Raw genomic sequence first — 14,153 nt, 5'->3', positions numbered from 1 at the left:
TTCATTCACTCGGCCAACTTTTTTTTTGGTATACCTTCTCTTCATGAGACTCTGAGTCAGAAATTCAGAAATAAATAAAGAGACTACTGAAGCCATTGAGGAGCTCTGGTGGCCTAGTGGTAAGAAGCTGCATTGCAATCGCGAGGGCTCGCAGTTGGAATCCACCAGCTGCTCCGCAGGAGAGGAACAGGCAATCTCTTCCTGTGTGATTACCTGCCTCAGAAAACCTGCGAGAGAATCAGCTATGGGTCGGTTCCAACTCCAAGGTGTGCAATCAACAACACTGAAGCCATTGAACACATCACATACGTTTTGAAGTTCCGCAGGGCTAAGCCCCATAAACTATCTTGCTTTAAACAATATATGTAACCTCTCTAAACTGTTTTCCTTGGGAGGAGGATGTGCAATCTCCTCCTGAATTATTTATTGCCTCTTAAAACCTGCTGGAGGGACAGCTATGGGTCGATTCAGACTCGATGGTATACAACAACAACAAAAAACTTTAGGTTACTTATCAAATGATTTGGGTACTAGCTACCAAGTGGTGAACAAGTAAAAAAGTAAATGAGCTAATAATTGGGCAGTCTCAACACAAGAACTGAGACGCAAGCCACAGACCGTTTCATTACTAGCCATCAGGAACATTTTTAATTGAGGCCTGGCCTAAGCATGGTGGATGATTTCCCCCACCCCCACCCTCACCTCCATTCTTTTCAGAGACTATTCCAGGCATGGGTGTGTTGCGTGGCAGCCAAGACCCTGAATACGGACCTCCAGCATGACTCTCCGGGGTTGTTTAAGAGTTTGAGGATGTGTGCAGACCAACCTCAGATCCAGGATTGCCAATAAACCTCAAGCACATTCACCACCTTAAATGAAAGGGTCAATTTCTTTTCAGAGTCAGAGGAAACAACATAAACCTTGGAGATGCAGCTCAAACAATGTCAACAATTCCCTCAGAAGTTCCCAAATGAAAGATGCCTCCCTCGCCCTAGTGCCAGGCTCCAGCCCTGACCGACCTGGCCAGAACCCCAGCTCAGTCCATGGAGAGATTCTAGGCCCAAGGAGCCAGGCCTCTGAGCACCAGTCTGGGACAAGCTGGAAAAGTCATCTTCAAGGAAACCCCAGACACATGTGCCCTGTCACCACAGTGAGGGGAACACTCACCAGAAGGGACCGGGCTTACTCCACTGCGGCGGCTCAGTCTCCCGGGGATGCGGCTCAGCACAGGAGTTTTTGTCATTTGGACTGTAATAAACTCCGCTTCCTGCACCCCACGGCTCTGCAGGTTCTGCACCAGCTGCCCTGCATACCACCCTGTCTTGGTCGGAGCCCCGCACACCTGCAAACCCTGTTCGCTGGAGGCCTCAGGTGTTGCTCGCCTGTGCTAATGAAAAGTGCTTTCTGGACGACTTGCAGGGTGGGGATGTGCCAGCCGGCTCCACGGCCTTGGCTGCTGCTGGGGGCCCTGGGAGCTTCCACAATCCTGATGACGCTTCTGCAGCCCAGACCAATTAAACCACATTCTCTCGGGGTGAGACCCAGGCATTAGTTCTTTTTCTAAAGCTAGCTCTAAGAGTCCAAAGTGCAGTCAAGTTTAAGAACTAGCAAAGAAATACTAGGACTCCAGAGAAATCTTGGTCTCCTCCCCTCCTCCCCTCTCCTTCTCCCTCAGGATATGTAGGAACTGTATTTTCCATGTTTAAAGTCCAATCTGACCATCTTTGATTTTGAATTCTGGCTCGGCTCCCCCTGAGATAATCACAACACGCTACCTCACTTCCTGTACTCACCTTTTCACTCTGTGAAACGGAGAGAAAGCAAAGTTCCTACTCCACGTGATCCTTGTTAGAATTAAATAACCAATCCCCAGACCCACTGGTATTGAGCTGGTTGGAACTCATGGTGGCTCTCCAGCGGCGTTCCAAGGTTGTGTTTGTGGGGTTTTTTTAAAATTTTTTAAAAATTTATTTTATTATTTTGCATGCATGTACCGTCATATCAGATCTGACTCGTACAGGAGGAGATTATCCCTCCTTTTCCAGCAGAGCATCTGGTGGATTTGAACTGTGTGCCTCTGGGATTGCAGTGCAGCTTTTTGCCACTAGGCTACCAGAGCCCCCTGGTTGTGTATTTTTATAATAGAAGACTGCCCATCTCTCTCCCACTGGAATTTGAACAGCCAACCTTCCAGTCAGCAGCCCACATAATGTGCTGTGCCACCAGAGTTCCTAGGATTAAATATCACATATAGCAAATAAGACAAAGCCAAACCAAAATTAGACACATAAAAGCAACTCCAAAAAATAGTTGTTATTGAGCCAATTTCAACTCATGGGGACTCCATGCGCTTTGGAGTAAAACTCTGCTCCTTTCAAGTTTTTAAGACTGTGTTATTTTTAAGGAAAATCATCAACTTTTTTTTTCTTCTTCGTTTTCCTACAGCTATTAAACTAAATGGCTGAGCACTTAACAATTTGCACCACCCAGGTACTCCGACCCTACATAGCCCACTGCAAACACTCGCTGACTGGCCTGCCAGTTGTGACTCATGGTGAGTCTACAGGACAGAGTAGACATGGCACTCAGTGTTTCCAAGACTATGTCTTTTGTGGGAGCAGACTACCCCCTCCTTCCCCCTCAGAGCTGCTGTTTCAGATTCCCAAGCTTTCAGTTAGCAATGGAACCCTATAATCTCTATGACACTGGGGAACCTCATCCAGCATACAATTTTTTTTGCTAATTAAGTGTATTGCATTTTCCTTGTGTTGATTACTACTGCAGGTTATTGGTCAGGAGCTTGGCTGAATGCTAAGAACCTTTACATTCAGTGCATGCTGGGTGATGACCCTGAGTGACTGGTCAGGATAGCGTGAGGACGATTTCTTGCACTAAGCAGGAGGATGGACACAGTACTGCGGGAAGGGGAATGAGTGTGTCAGAGATTGTAAGGATGGCACAGGATAGGACAGGGTTCAGATTTGTTGGTTATAGATTGACTATGACTCGTCCTTGACTCGATAGCTCCTACCACAACCACCACCACCACTAGTATATGGGTATGTGTAAGGCAGATTTAATCCTGCCCAGGCCCACAGGGTAGAGGACAATGGTGCCATCTTGGGCTTCCCACCCCAGAAGCCTCTACTGACTGGCTCTCAGAAGAGATCTGAGGCTTAAACATTTCTCCAGGGTCACACGAGGGTTAGTGCCCTCTTTCTTTTGGGAGGAGGGCACTTCTGGGAAGGACTTTGAGGTTCAAAGCAAAGAGAACAGATCATTATGTCTTGTCCGGGCTTCTGCAGACATGGAGGAGGAAGATGTCCATGACCAAGGGGACTGAGAAGAGCAGGGTCTGGATATATAGAAAGTGAGAAACAGAAGTCACTCAGTGCTGAGTGGGCAGTGAGGCTATCTAATGAATCTAGAATGGAAAGAAACATCCTCAACTCAGTAGAAACAGTGGCCAGATCTGATCACCTTCATGTGCCTTAGATTCCCTGCTTGTACCATGCAGTTTTATCACGAGTGTAGACTAGCAAATGAAGTTGTCAAGTAAACGGTTTATGCCTGTCAGAGAGGATTTGATTTCACAACAGGGCTTGTCTCACAGTTTGAACAGTAAGCATCTGTGGGAGGACATCACTTAGAGCCTCTGTGAGGTTTAATGGGCCTGACCAGGACTGGAAGCCGAAGAAGGTAGATGGACCCCGAGAGTTGAGGCTTCAGTGCAGCACGGTTTCCATCAAGGCTTCCTCATTCATGAAAGTGAAACATTTTTAAACTCCCGTTTCCTCATCTGTGAAGTGTCGAGGGATTGTTGCTGGGTCAAATGAGACCATCTGTCTATTAGTACATGCAGATTTAACACTCGCAATCTTGCTGTTGTTGTCGTTGTGTACCACTGAGTTGCAACCGACTCACAGCTCACCCTCCAGTGGGTATGCAGAGAAAATAATCACCCTGGAGAAAATTCTCCATCTGTCTCCCGAGGAGCAGCTGACAGATTCAAACCACATGCCTTCGGCATTGCAGCGCAGCTTCTTACCAGTAGGCCACCAGAGCGCCCTCAAAATCTTGCTAGCACCTCCTATTGGTGAGACAGCCGTCTCCCTCAGTCCGGGCCCCACTGCTCTAAGATTCTCGGTGGTTGACAGGTTTATTTTGGCTCTTCTTCCAGAGCTGCTGTTATTATGTGCCAATAAGTCAGCACTGACTTACAGTTGAACTGATCTTCAGAGGCTGTAAATGACATGGAGAAAGAATGCTCTCGATGAGCACCTGGTGGATTCAAACTCAGGGCCTTTGGGTTGGCAGTACAACTCTTTACCACTAGGTCACCAGAGCTCCCAAGTTCTCTACATGTTATTTGTTTTGCAGGGTATTTGTTTTCCCATATTTTTACTAAACTGGACAGTTACATCAATGAGATCTGCTGCTTTACTGGTTGTTCCTTGCTGGGCCATGATGCTTGTAATGTGTTCCGTGTTCCTATAACTCTCACAGCCAATCAGGGTGGCCAATTTGCTAATAACAGCCGTATAAATTCCTTGTCACCAAGCACCAGCAACCAAACATCCCAGTAACCACAATTTTCCCTGCATCTCTGAGGAAACGGGAGGAGAGTGGTCCATGGCAGGAAATCACACCGGGAAAATGAAGTTGATAATAAGATAAAACCTATTGCTGTCAAGTCAGTTTTGACTCATAGTGACGACAGGACAATGCAAAGCTGATCCACTGGGTTTCAAAAGTTGTAATCTTGACAGAAAACGACTGCTTCACTTGTCTTTGTGGGTTTGAAGCATCAACCATTTGTTGAGCAGCCAGATACTTAATCATTGCATCCCTAAAGCTCCCTCATAGTTATGTGTAAAATATAGAAGAGAAAAATGTTGGAAATCATAGTAATCTGTTTATTTTCTGTAAGTCATTTCTAAGATCTGCACACATATATTCAACTGAGCCTCTGTTCTAGATATGAAAGTTGGTGTCTACAGAGCTCACAGATTGGAACCCTAGACAGACTTCAAAGCACCCCACGTCCGCAGACACTGAAGTAGCACCGGCTTGGTTCTTGTGACGAAGGCCATCTATCATATTTGATTCATCAACCATCTATATCCTCTTTAGCAAGTTGCAGAATTAGAATGTTCAATCTAGTAGAATCTTTAGGAAAAGAAGCCCCACAAGTTCAAGCTCACAGTCATCAAGTTGGCTCTGATTTGTTAGCCACCCTTCATCAGATTTTCGTGGCTATAAATCTTGATGGGAGGAGACTGCTCATTTTTCTCCCAAGGAGTGGATTCGAACCAGTGCTTATCGATTGGCAATACAACATCTTATTGATTTGGCCACCAGAGCTCCCTAGAACCAAAGAGGAGAAACTTGACAGCACTTTGCACCCTACAAACCAAAAAGTTGTGCAGCAGTGTTATAGACAAACTTTTTGGGGTTTCAATTAGGTGGTATCACCTGCCATACCCACTTCATTCAGATTCAAACCCAAGCTGAGACCTGGGTTGATTCCTGGTCAATGGCTCTCTTACACAGCTTCTGGTCACCTGTCAGCTAAGACGTGGATGTTGTTATGACACTTATCAGGTTTCAGCAAAGGTGCCAGACCAGGACAGTCTGGTTATCCACTAAAGAAAAACCAATAACTAAATAAGATAAATGCCTAGCGTCACAGGGTTAGAGAGCGTGCACGGTGCTGGAGACTGACTCCTCCACATCCCGCAGCAACAACCACCATGGTCTTCAAATCTGTGGGGCGAAGACCCCAAGGAGTGCTGACAGCTTTCAAGAAGCTTTCAGACCAATAGGTAACACGAACAAGCAGACTTGGCCTACAGATGCACAGAGATATAGCATTGTGAGCCAAGATTCTTAGTTGCCCTCTGATAGTATTATTATTAATTTATTTTTTTTAAGAAAAATGTTAACTCAAGGGCAGATCCTCTCTGGAGGTGTGAATCATGAGCCACTTTGCAGGAGAAAGATGGTCCCCTGTGTGATTACAGTATCTAAAAAAACCACTGCAGGGTCAACTATGAATTGGTTACAACTTGACAGCAATGAGTTTACAGTGTGAGGTAATAGAAGCCAACGGTGTGGTGAACAACTAGCCACATGGTGGTTGCTGTGTACTATTGATTTGGAACCAATCCATAGCTGACAACCCTCTAGGGGATTTTCAGAGGCAGTAAATAGCCACTTACCTAGGGAACTTAATTTCCCAGCACCCCTTGCAAATAGACATGGTCACGTGACTATGTGCTGGTATACAAAATATAAGCAGAAACATCTTCTCATTTTTGCTCTCTTCTAACTTCTTCACCCTCTAGGCTCCAATTCTGCTCAAAGGCTCAGGGAAGATTTTTGGTTCTGAAGAACAAGAGAGGAAGGTAACAAGAAGAAGCCAAAGTGACACAGGTTGCCCTGGTCTCCACAGAGATCCCAATAGTCCAAACTTCTCTTTAGCCCCTTGCTTGCATCGATGCTATGCTCATCCACACAGAAAGCCATCATACAGCATCCTTAAGCATGACAGGACCAATCACACCAGTAGCTTCTCAGCCCATTATAGTGTGTGGCAACCTTATATGTGATAGAATAGAACTGAGCTGCAACGGGGTTTTCCATGGCTGTGACTGCAAAAAGAGGTCCCCAGGCCTTCTGCCAAGATTCCTAAATGTAGATTTAGATCTTCAATTTTTCAGTTAGCACCTGTACAGAAATTATGTTAGTTATAGAACAAAGTGCGAGTCTTTTGTGCAAAACTTAATCTGAGTCGTATTTGACTTGACGACACTTAACCACTGCTAAATGAGACTAATGCTATTATATCTGGAGAAACACTCTTCCACTTTGAACATCACTCTTTGTCAATGTGCTGTATGAAGCAACCTGGGTTTGCTGTGATGCTGAACCTTGTGCCATCAGGATACCAAATACCATAATGGTTTCCCACTGTGGACAGTGTTTGGTGGAGCTCCGAGTTGTAAAACAGATTGGGAAGCAGGAGTGGCATTCACTTCCTAAACCACATGCCTTTGGGAACGCTATGAACTTGGAGAAACAATAATTGTAGAAAGGCATTAGGTATTTTGTTCATGAGTCATGTTCAACTCGATGGCAATCAACAACAACTCAAATATATTAACTCTTTAAGTGGTATCACCAAGTACCATCGTAGCATCACTGGCAACACCAAAACAAGTCAGCCATTTACACCTCAATGCTTCTAGGGCCTGGCTGAGGTAAGCATATTAAAGATGTAAGAGGCTTTATTGAGGGACAGGATGAGGTTGTGAGATGAGAGCTTTGAAAAACGGCCAGGCCCCCAAAAGTGGGTGAAGGACACAGGCGGGAAGGCAGAAGGAAGTGAGAGCAAAGTTTGCTTATTTCAATGTTCCCGTGCACTAGAATAGAAAGCATCATCCTGCCCGCCTCCTTGGAGTTTTCATTCCCAAAATAGAAATGTCGGATTTGTACAAAGGACGTCATCACAAAGGACATTTATTACATCACAAAGTGAACTGATTTAGGAGACATCCAAGAGACGCTCCTCACCATTTTTCATATGAGACATATGAACCAGAACAAAACATCTTTTCTGAGTTTCCTAAATCTAAGCAAGAAATTAGCTTCTAGAATAATTTATTTGAAAGGACAGAACACTTGGTAATTGTACCAACCAAAGGGCATGGAATGATCTCAAGGCAAAGAGAATACAGAGGATCAATAGTGACATTTACTGAAAAATGCAATTACTCTTAATTCATGAGTGTGGGTCACAAGAATTCTATGACACTGAAATTCAGTGTGATTACTTGCTTTTGTATTTTGTTTTGCTTTAAGATTTTTATGCCTCGCTCTTTTCTTGGACTTAATTCTTTTCATTTGTCTACGAAAGTTTGGAGTTTTTCTTTTTTGAGGTTTGGTTTTTTTGTTTGTTTGTTTTTTTACTGTAAAATTTAACATACTCCCTGAAAAAGCATTCAACTCAGTGAGTTTTCCAACTAAAAGACCTAGACGAGCCTCACTCTTTCCCTTCCCAATTATAATCTGCACCTTTTATCAGCTCCCAAGTTGGCCAGCTTTACGGGTTGCCTCTCTCACTTTTCTGTTTCATTTTTCCTCCTACGTATACATTCCTAAACACAAGCGTGTCATGTTTCTTGTTAAATAATTAACGAACACAATATGTGTTCCATTGTGTCTCGATTCTGACACTGAACAGAATGTTTTTGAGTTTCATGGATGTTGCGTAGCTGTAATTTCATTAATTGTTGTTAGCCTGTAATGTTCATTATATAAATATGCTCCAGAGTATTGTTGGGTTTGTTTTTGTTTTGTTTTTTTCTTATTGGTTGGTCTTTTCAGATGTCTCCTGTCACAAAGCTTTAAGTTTAAGGCAGTTCTAGGTTAAAAAGCATCCCCAAATAGTGTGGGATAAGGATGGGAAATCTCCTATTATATGATTAACTGCCTTTGAAAACACACTGAAGGGTCAGCTATGGGTCAGTTGCAACTCAATGGTACACAACAATGGTGCAATTAAGGCATTCAACTGCTAACCGGAACATTAGAGGCTCAAGTCCACCTTGGGGTGTCTTGGAAGAAAATTCTGGCTTTTTGCTTTTGAAAAATCAGACACTGAAACTACACAGTTCCACTCTGGTGTTCAAATCTACCCTGACACATATGAGGCCACTGTGAGTTAGAACGGACTTGACCACAACTGGTTGGTTCAAAGAGTAAAGGCAATAGATAATCCCACACGCAAGAATTATCTGCTCATAAAAAGAAATAAACTATTGATATATGCTACCAAGCTTCAAAATTAGTATACGTAGTAAGAGAAGCCAGATGCAAAAGACTGCATGTTGTATAACTCTAATAATATGAAAATGGTCATAAAAGACAAATTTATAGAGTCAGAAAGCAGACTAGAGGCTGCCCAAGCTGGGAGTGGAACCAGGGAGAGTCTGCACATGGGCATAAGGACTTTTCTGGGCAGATGGAATGTTCTGTAACTGAGTTATGGCAAGAATTGTACAACATCGCAAATTTTCTCAAAATCATTGATTTCTACATTTACAGTGAGTAAATTTAACTGTATGTAAACTTCTTTAGTAAAGTTGTTTTTAAAAATCTCTGCAAGATGTGTTTATTTACAAATTTAATTTGGGGAGGGGATTTTGAGACTGTCACAGTACTTTTTGATATAACAGGAAATACCATGCAATGAGATGGAGTGCTTCACAGGGAAATCACAGTTTTGGGAGATCTTTTCTCCTTATGTTTGATGTTTTACAGGGGTCCAGGATGAATCAAACACCACGAGGATCCCTGAGTGGCACAATTGTTAAATTATTGACTGGTAACCCAAAGAGTGAAGGTTCGAATCCATCCAGGGGAACCTCAGGGGAAAAGCCTGGCTTGTGAACTTTATCAAGTTATTGAAAACTCTATGGAGCACAATTCTACTCTGTACGTATGGTGTCACCATGAGCTGGAATTCACTCCTGAGCAGACTGTTTCAGATTGGAGATGGCAGAAACTTAGATGACAACAAGAATGGGTCTTCCTCCCCTGCACTGTCCCTCCGCCCTTCCATGCATGAGGTCCTTCTCCAAGGACTGGTCTCTCTTGGCCATGTACCAATGTATGTGAGATGAAGCCTCAAAATCCTTGCCTTCAGGGAGCAGCCTGGTTTCACCCTCTCCAGGACAGACCTGTTTGCTCTCCTGGCAGTCCACGATATGGTCAACACTCTTCTCCAGCACCACAACTCAAAGGCACTGATACTTCTATCATCCTTAGTTACTGTCCAGCTCTCTCATGCATAGCAACTAATTGAGAAGATCATGGCTTAGATCAGGTGCACCCTAGTCCCTAGACTTATGTCGTTGCTCTTCAGTACTCTAGGGAGGTTCCTGACAGCAGATTTGCCCAATGCAATCCATCTTCTGATTTCCTGACTGCCGGTGCCAAGAATGTTAATTGTGGAATCAAGTAAGCTGAAGTTATCAACAATCTCAATCTCTTCTCTATGCATCATGAAGCTGCCAATTGGCTTAGTGTTGAGAATCTTTATTTTCTTAATATTGAGCATCAATCCATATTGAAGATTACAAACATTGAGCAAATTCCTCATGTCCTCTTCAGTTTCAGCAAGCAAGGTTATGTCATCTGAACAATGCATGTTGTTGATAAGACTTCCACCAATCTTGATGCCACATACTTCATAAAATCCAGCCTCTTAAATGGTCTGTTCCTCATACAGATTGAAAAAGTGTGCCAATAAGATGTATTCCTAATGTACACCTTTCCTGATCCTGAACCATGCAGTGTTTCCCTGCTCTGTTCTGAGAATTGCTCCCTGGTCCAAGTATAGGTTTCACATGAGCACAAATGTTCTGGGTTTCCCATTCTTCTCCAAGTTAGCCACAATTTGTTGTGATCCACACAGTCAGATGCCTTTGCCTAGTCCATAAAACACAGATAGACATTCCTCTGATACTCTCTGCTTTCGGCTAAGATCCATCTAATGTTGGTTATGATGTTCCCTAGTGTCACAGCCTCTTCTACACCCAGCCTGTACATCTGGCAAATCTTCTGATACACTGTTCCATTCGTTTCTGGATAATCTTCAGTAGGATCTTGCTAACATGTGATATTAGTGATATTGTTTGACAATTTCCACACTCTATTGGGTCATCTTTTTTTTTTTTTAATGGCAATAAATACAAATCTCTTCCAGTCAATTGACCAAGTAGCTGTCCTCCAGATTTCTTGGCATAACCTGGTGGGGCAAATCCATGGCAACATCTGTTTGCTGAAATATGTCAACTGGTATTCCATCAATTCCTGGATACTTGTTTTTTGCCAATTCCTTTAGAGCAGCTTGAACTTCCTCCTCCATCATCATAGGCTCTTGATCATCTGTTGTTTCATTAAATTCTGTGTCCTCCAAGTCTTTTTGGTATAGTGCCCCTGTGTATTCTTTTCATCTTCTTTCTATGCTTCTTGAGTCATTCAACATTCTGATAGATGGAGAAAAGACTGAAGGATTTTTACTCATATCCACAATCAACTTGTACTCTTATCCACAATCAACACCCTTGATAGCAGCTGTCAATAAATCAAAAAGAAATGTCCTGCTGGGAAATATGGTACCAAAGACTTCTCCAAATTCTTCAAGAATAAGGATGTCACTTTAACAACTAAAGTGCACCTGATTTAAACCATGGTATTCTGAGTTGCTTCCTGTACATCTGAAAGTTGGATGGTGCATAAGGAAATATAAAGAAAAAAATGACACTTCTAAATAATAGCATTAGAGAGAGTGTAGAATATATCAGACTGCCGAAAGAACAAACAAATCCATCTCAGAGGAAGTGCAATCAGAGAGTTCCTTAGAGGCAAGAATGGTGAAACTTTGTTCCACTTACTTTGGACATATTTTCAGGAGGAACTAGCCCTGGGGTATGGATATCATGCTGGGTCAGCAAAAGAGGGGAAAAAATACTTGTTGAAATGGGTTGACATTGTGACTACCATCATAGGTTTGACCATGACAGAGATTGGGAGGACTGGGATGGCAGGGCAGGGTTCAGATCTGTTGTTCATAGAGTTGTTATGAGTTGTAGTTGACTGGAAGGCACTTTGCAACAGCAACAACAACAACAACAACAACAACTTCTCTGTGTTGCATGCTTATTATTTATATTACATGTAAAAAGCCAATACTAAATAATAAAACAGTATTTCGTTATGTCCAGTGGTAACCGGTTCATGTGTGAAAGGCCTCAGAATCAGTCAGTATAATCTCTGCACATGCAACATCTGCAGACATGAGAGACAGTTAACAAGGAAAAGTCCGCATTTCTGGTGGCCTAGTGGTAAAGAGTTACACTGCAACGTGGAGTGCATTGGCTACTTCTTGGGAGAAAGAAGGGCAGTCTCTTGCTATGTACTTTACAGCATCTGAAAACCCACTTAGGATCCAGCAACAGAATCAGGAATTTGACAGTTGTACAATGCTAGATGTGGAACTTACTCACATGATTGATTTCTCACTGTTTGTGTGTATCGAGTGGTATCACACCATTACATGAATAGATTCCCTGTTATATTTTAAATCATTAAATAATAACCATTCACAGTATGCTTGTAGCATTTTAATGGTTAAAATACTAAATGTTTTACATCTTTCAATCATCGCAGTGACTCTCATTGGGGTGAGAGATAGTCTTAGACTTTGAGTACTCACGGTCTCTTATCATTTTCTTATTCATTAGGAAAAGGTGAAATGGTTAACTAACGAATCCTATTCCATATTTGGTCATATGAAAGAGTACAGCTATTTTCCCCTCAGAGTTTGACATGACCATGTTCATGGCATCACCATCTGACATCAGGAATTATATGTCCCTGATGCCACAATCTTTTCTACATGCAGCTTGAACTTCTGTCAGTTCTCTGTAGATGTACTGTTCTAACAGTTTAGAATACTCTACGGTAAGAATTTATCTGAATTTCTTATTAATGATATTATTTTACAATTTCCACATTCTTCTGTATTACCTTTCTTGTGATCATGTCAGTTGTGATGCAATGCCATTTAACAGCAACTAATAGACTAGTGGGGAAGTTGTTTAGTTGCCAACCCAAAGGCAGAAGGTTTAAAGTCAATCAGCTGCTCTGGGGGAAAGGTGGACCTTCTCTTCCTGTGCCATTTACAGTATCTGAAAATCCATTGGGAAGTCAGTTTTGAGTCTGTTTTCATGTCCCGGTAATGAGATGTCAGGACAATGTTATTACTATTCATTTAGAATTCTTCTTTCCTCTTGTTGTTAACATTGAGTGGCTTTTAACTCATGATGAACCATCTTCAGTGGGTTTTCTGGAGAAGCAAAATAAATGGCCTTTATATGTTGTTTTTACAACATGCCTCTGGAAACTCTATGAACTTTGAGAAATGGTGACAGTTATAGAAAGGCTTCAAGGTCAGTTTTTCATAGGGTTCTATGAGCAGTGGCAATCAGTAATAACATACACTGTTGGTAGGTGCCATTGAGTTGACTAGGACTCATAGTGATCCTGTGAACAACAAATCTGAACCCTTCTCTATCCCGTACCATACTCACCATCTCTGATATACTTGCGCCATTGTTACAGTCACTGTGTCAGGCCACCTCCCTGGGGATCTTCCTTTCTTAAGCTGACCCTCCACCTTTCCAAACATGATGTTCTTTCCAAGGACTGGACCCTACTAACAATATGCCCAAAGTATGTGAAACAAAGCTTCATCATCCTTGCCTCCAAGGGGCAACCTGGTTGTACTTTCTCTAAAACATACCTGTTTGTTCTCTTGGCAGTCCATAGGCTATTCAGTACTCTTCTCTAACACCACAAGTCAAAGACATTGCTACTTCTTCTGCTATCTTTATTCTTTGCCCAACTTTCAGATGCATAGCAAAGTAACTGAAAAGACCATGGCTTGAAGCAGGCGCACCTTAGTCTTTAAACTAACATCATTGCACCTTAGATCTTTGATTCAGGAAACATCAAAAGCAGATAAACGGAATATATTAAAACACTGCCAAAAAGAATTGACTGACATTCAACCACATCAGCAAGTAGCTTATGATAAAGAGTCAATGGTAAAAAAGAAAGTTGTTCAAACTTCACTGAAGGCATTAACAAAAAAAAAAATGAAGTCCAAAGAATTGATAGGATACCAATTGACATATTTCAACCAACAGATGCTGCCCAGGAAATGCTCACCAGTCTGTGCCAAAAAAGTTGTAAGACAGCTACCTGACTGGAAGAGATTCATACCTGGTCTCATTCACAAGAAAGGTAATACAGAAGAATGTGGAAATTATAAAATAATATCATTAATACAAAATCCAGATAAATTCTTACTGTAGATTATCCAAAACTGTTAGAATGGTACATCTACAGAAAACTGACAGAAGTTCAAGCTGCATGTAGAAAAGATTGTGGCATCAGGGACATATCATTCCTGATGTCAGATGGTGATGCCATGAACAAAGCAAATCACATGGCCATGTCGAACTCTCGGGGGAAAATAGCTGTACTCTTTCATATGACCAAATATGGAATAGGATTCGTTA

This window comes from Elephantulus edwardii, unplaced genomic scaffold, assembly GCF_000299155.1.
Source record: "Elephantulus edwardii isolate Elephantulus edwardi_28Jun2011 unplaced genomic scaffold, EleEdw1.0 scaffold00201, whole genome shotgun sequence".
Taxonomy (NCBI): Eukaryota; Metazoa; Chordata; class Mammalia; order Macroscelidea; family Macroscelididae; genus Elephantulus; species Elephantulus edwardii.
The sequence above is the reverse complement of the archived record's forward strand: the minus strand, read 5'-3'. Positions refer to the sequence as shown.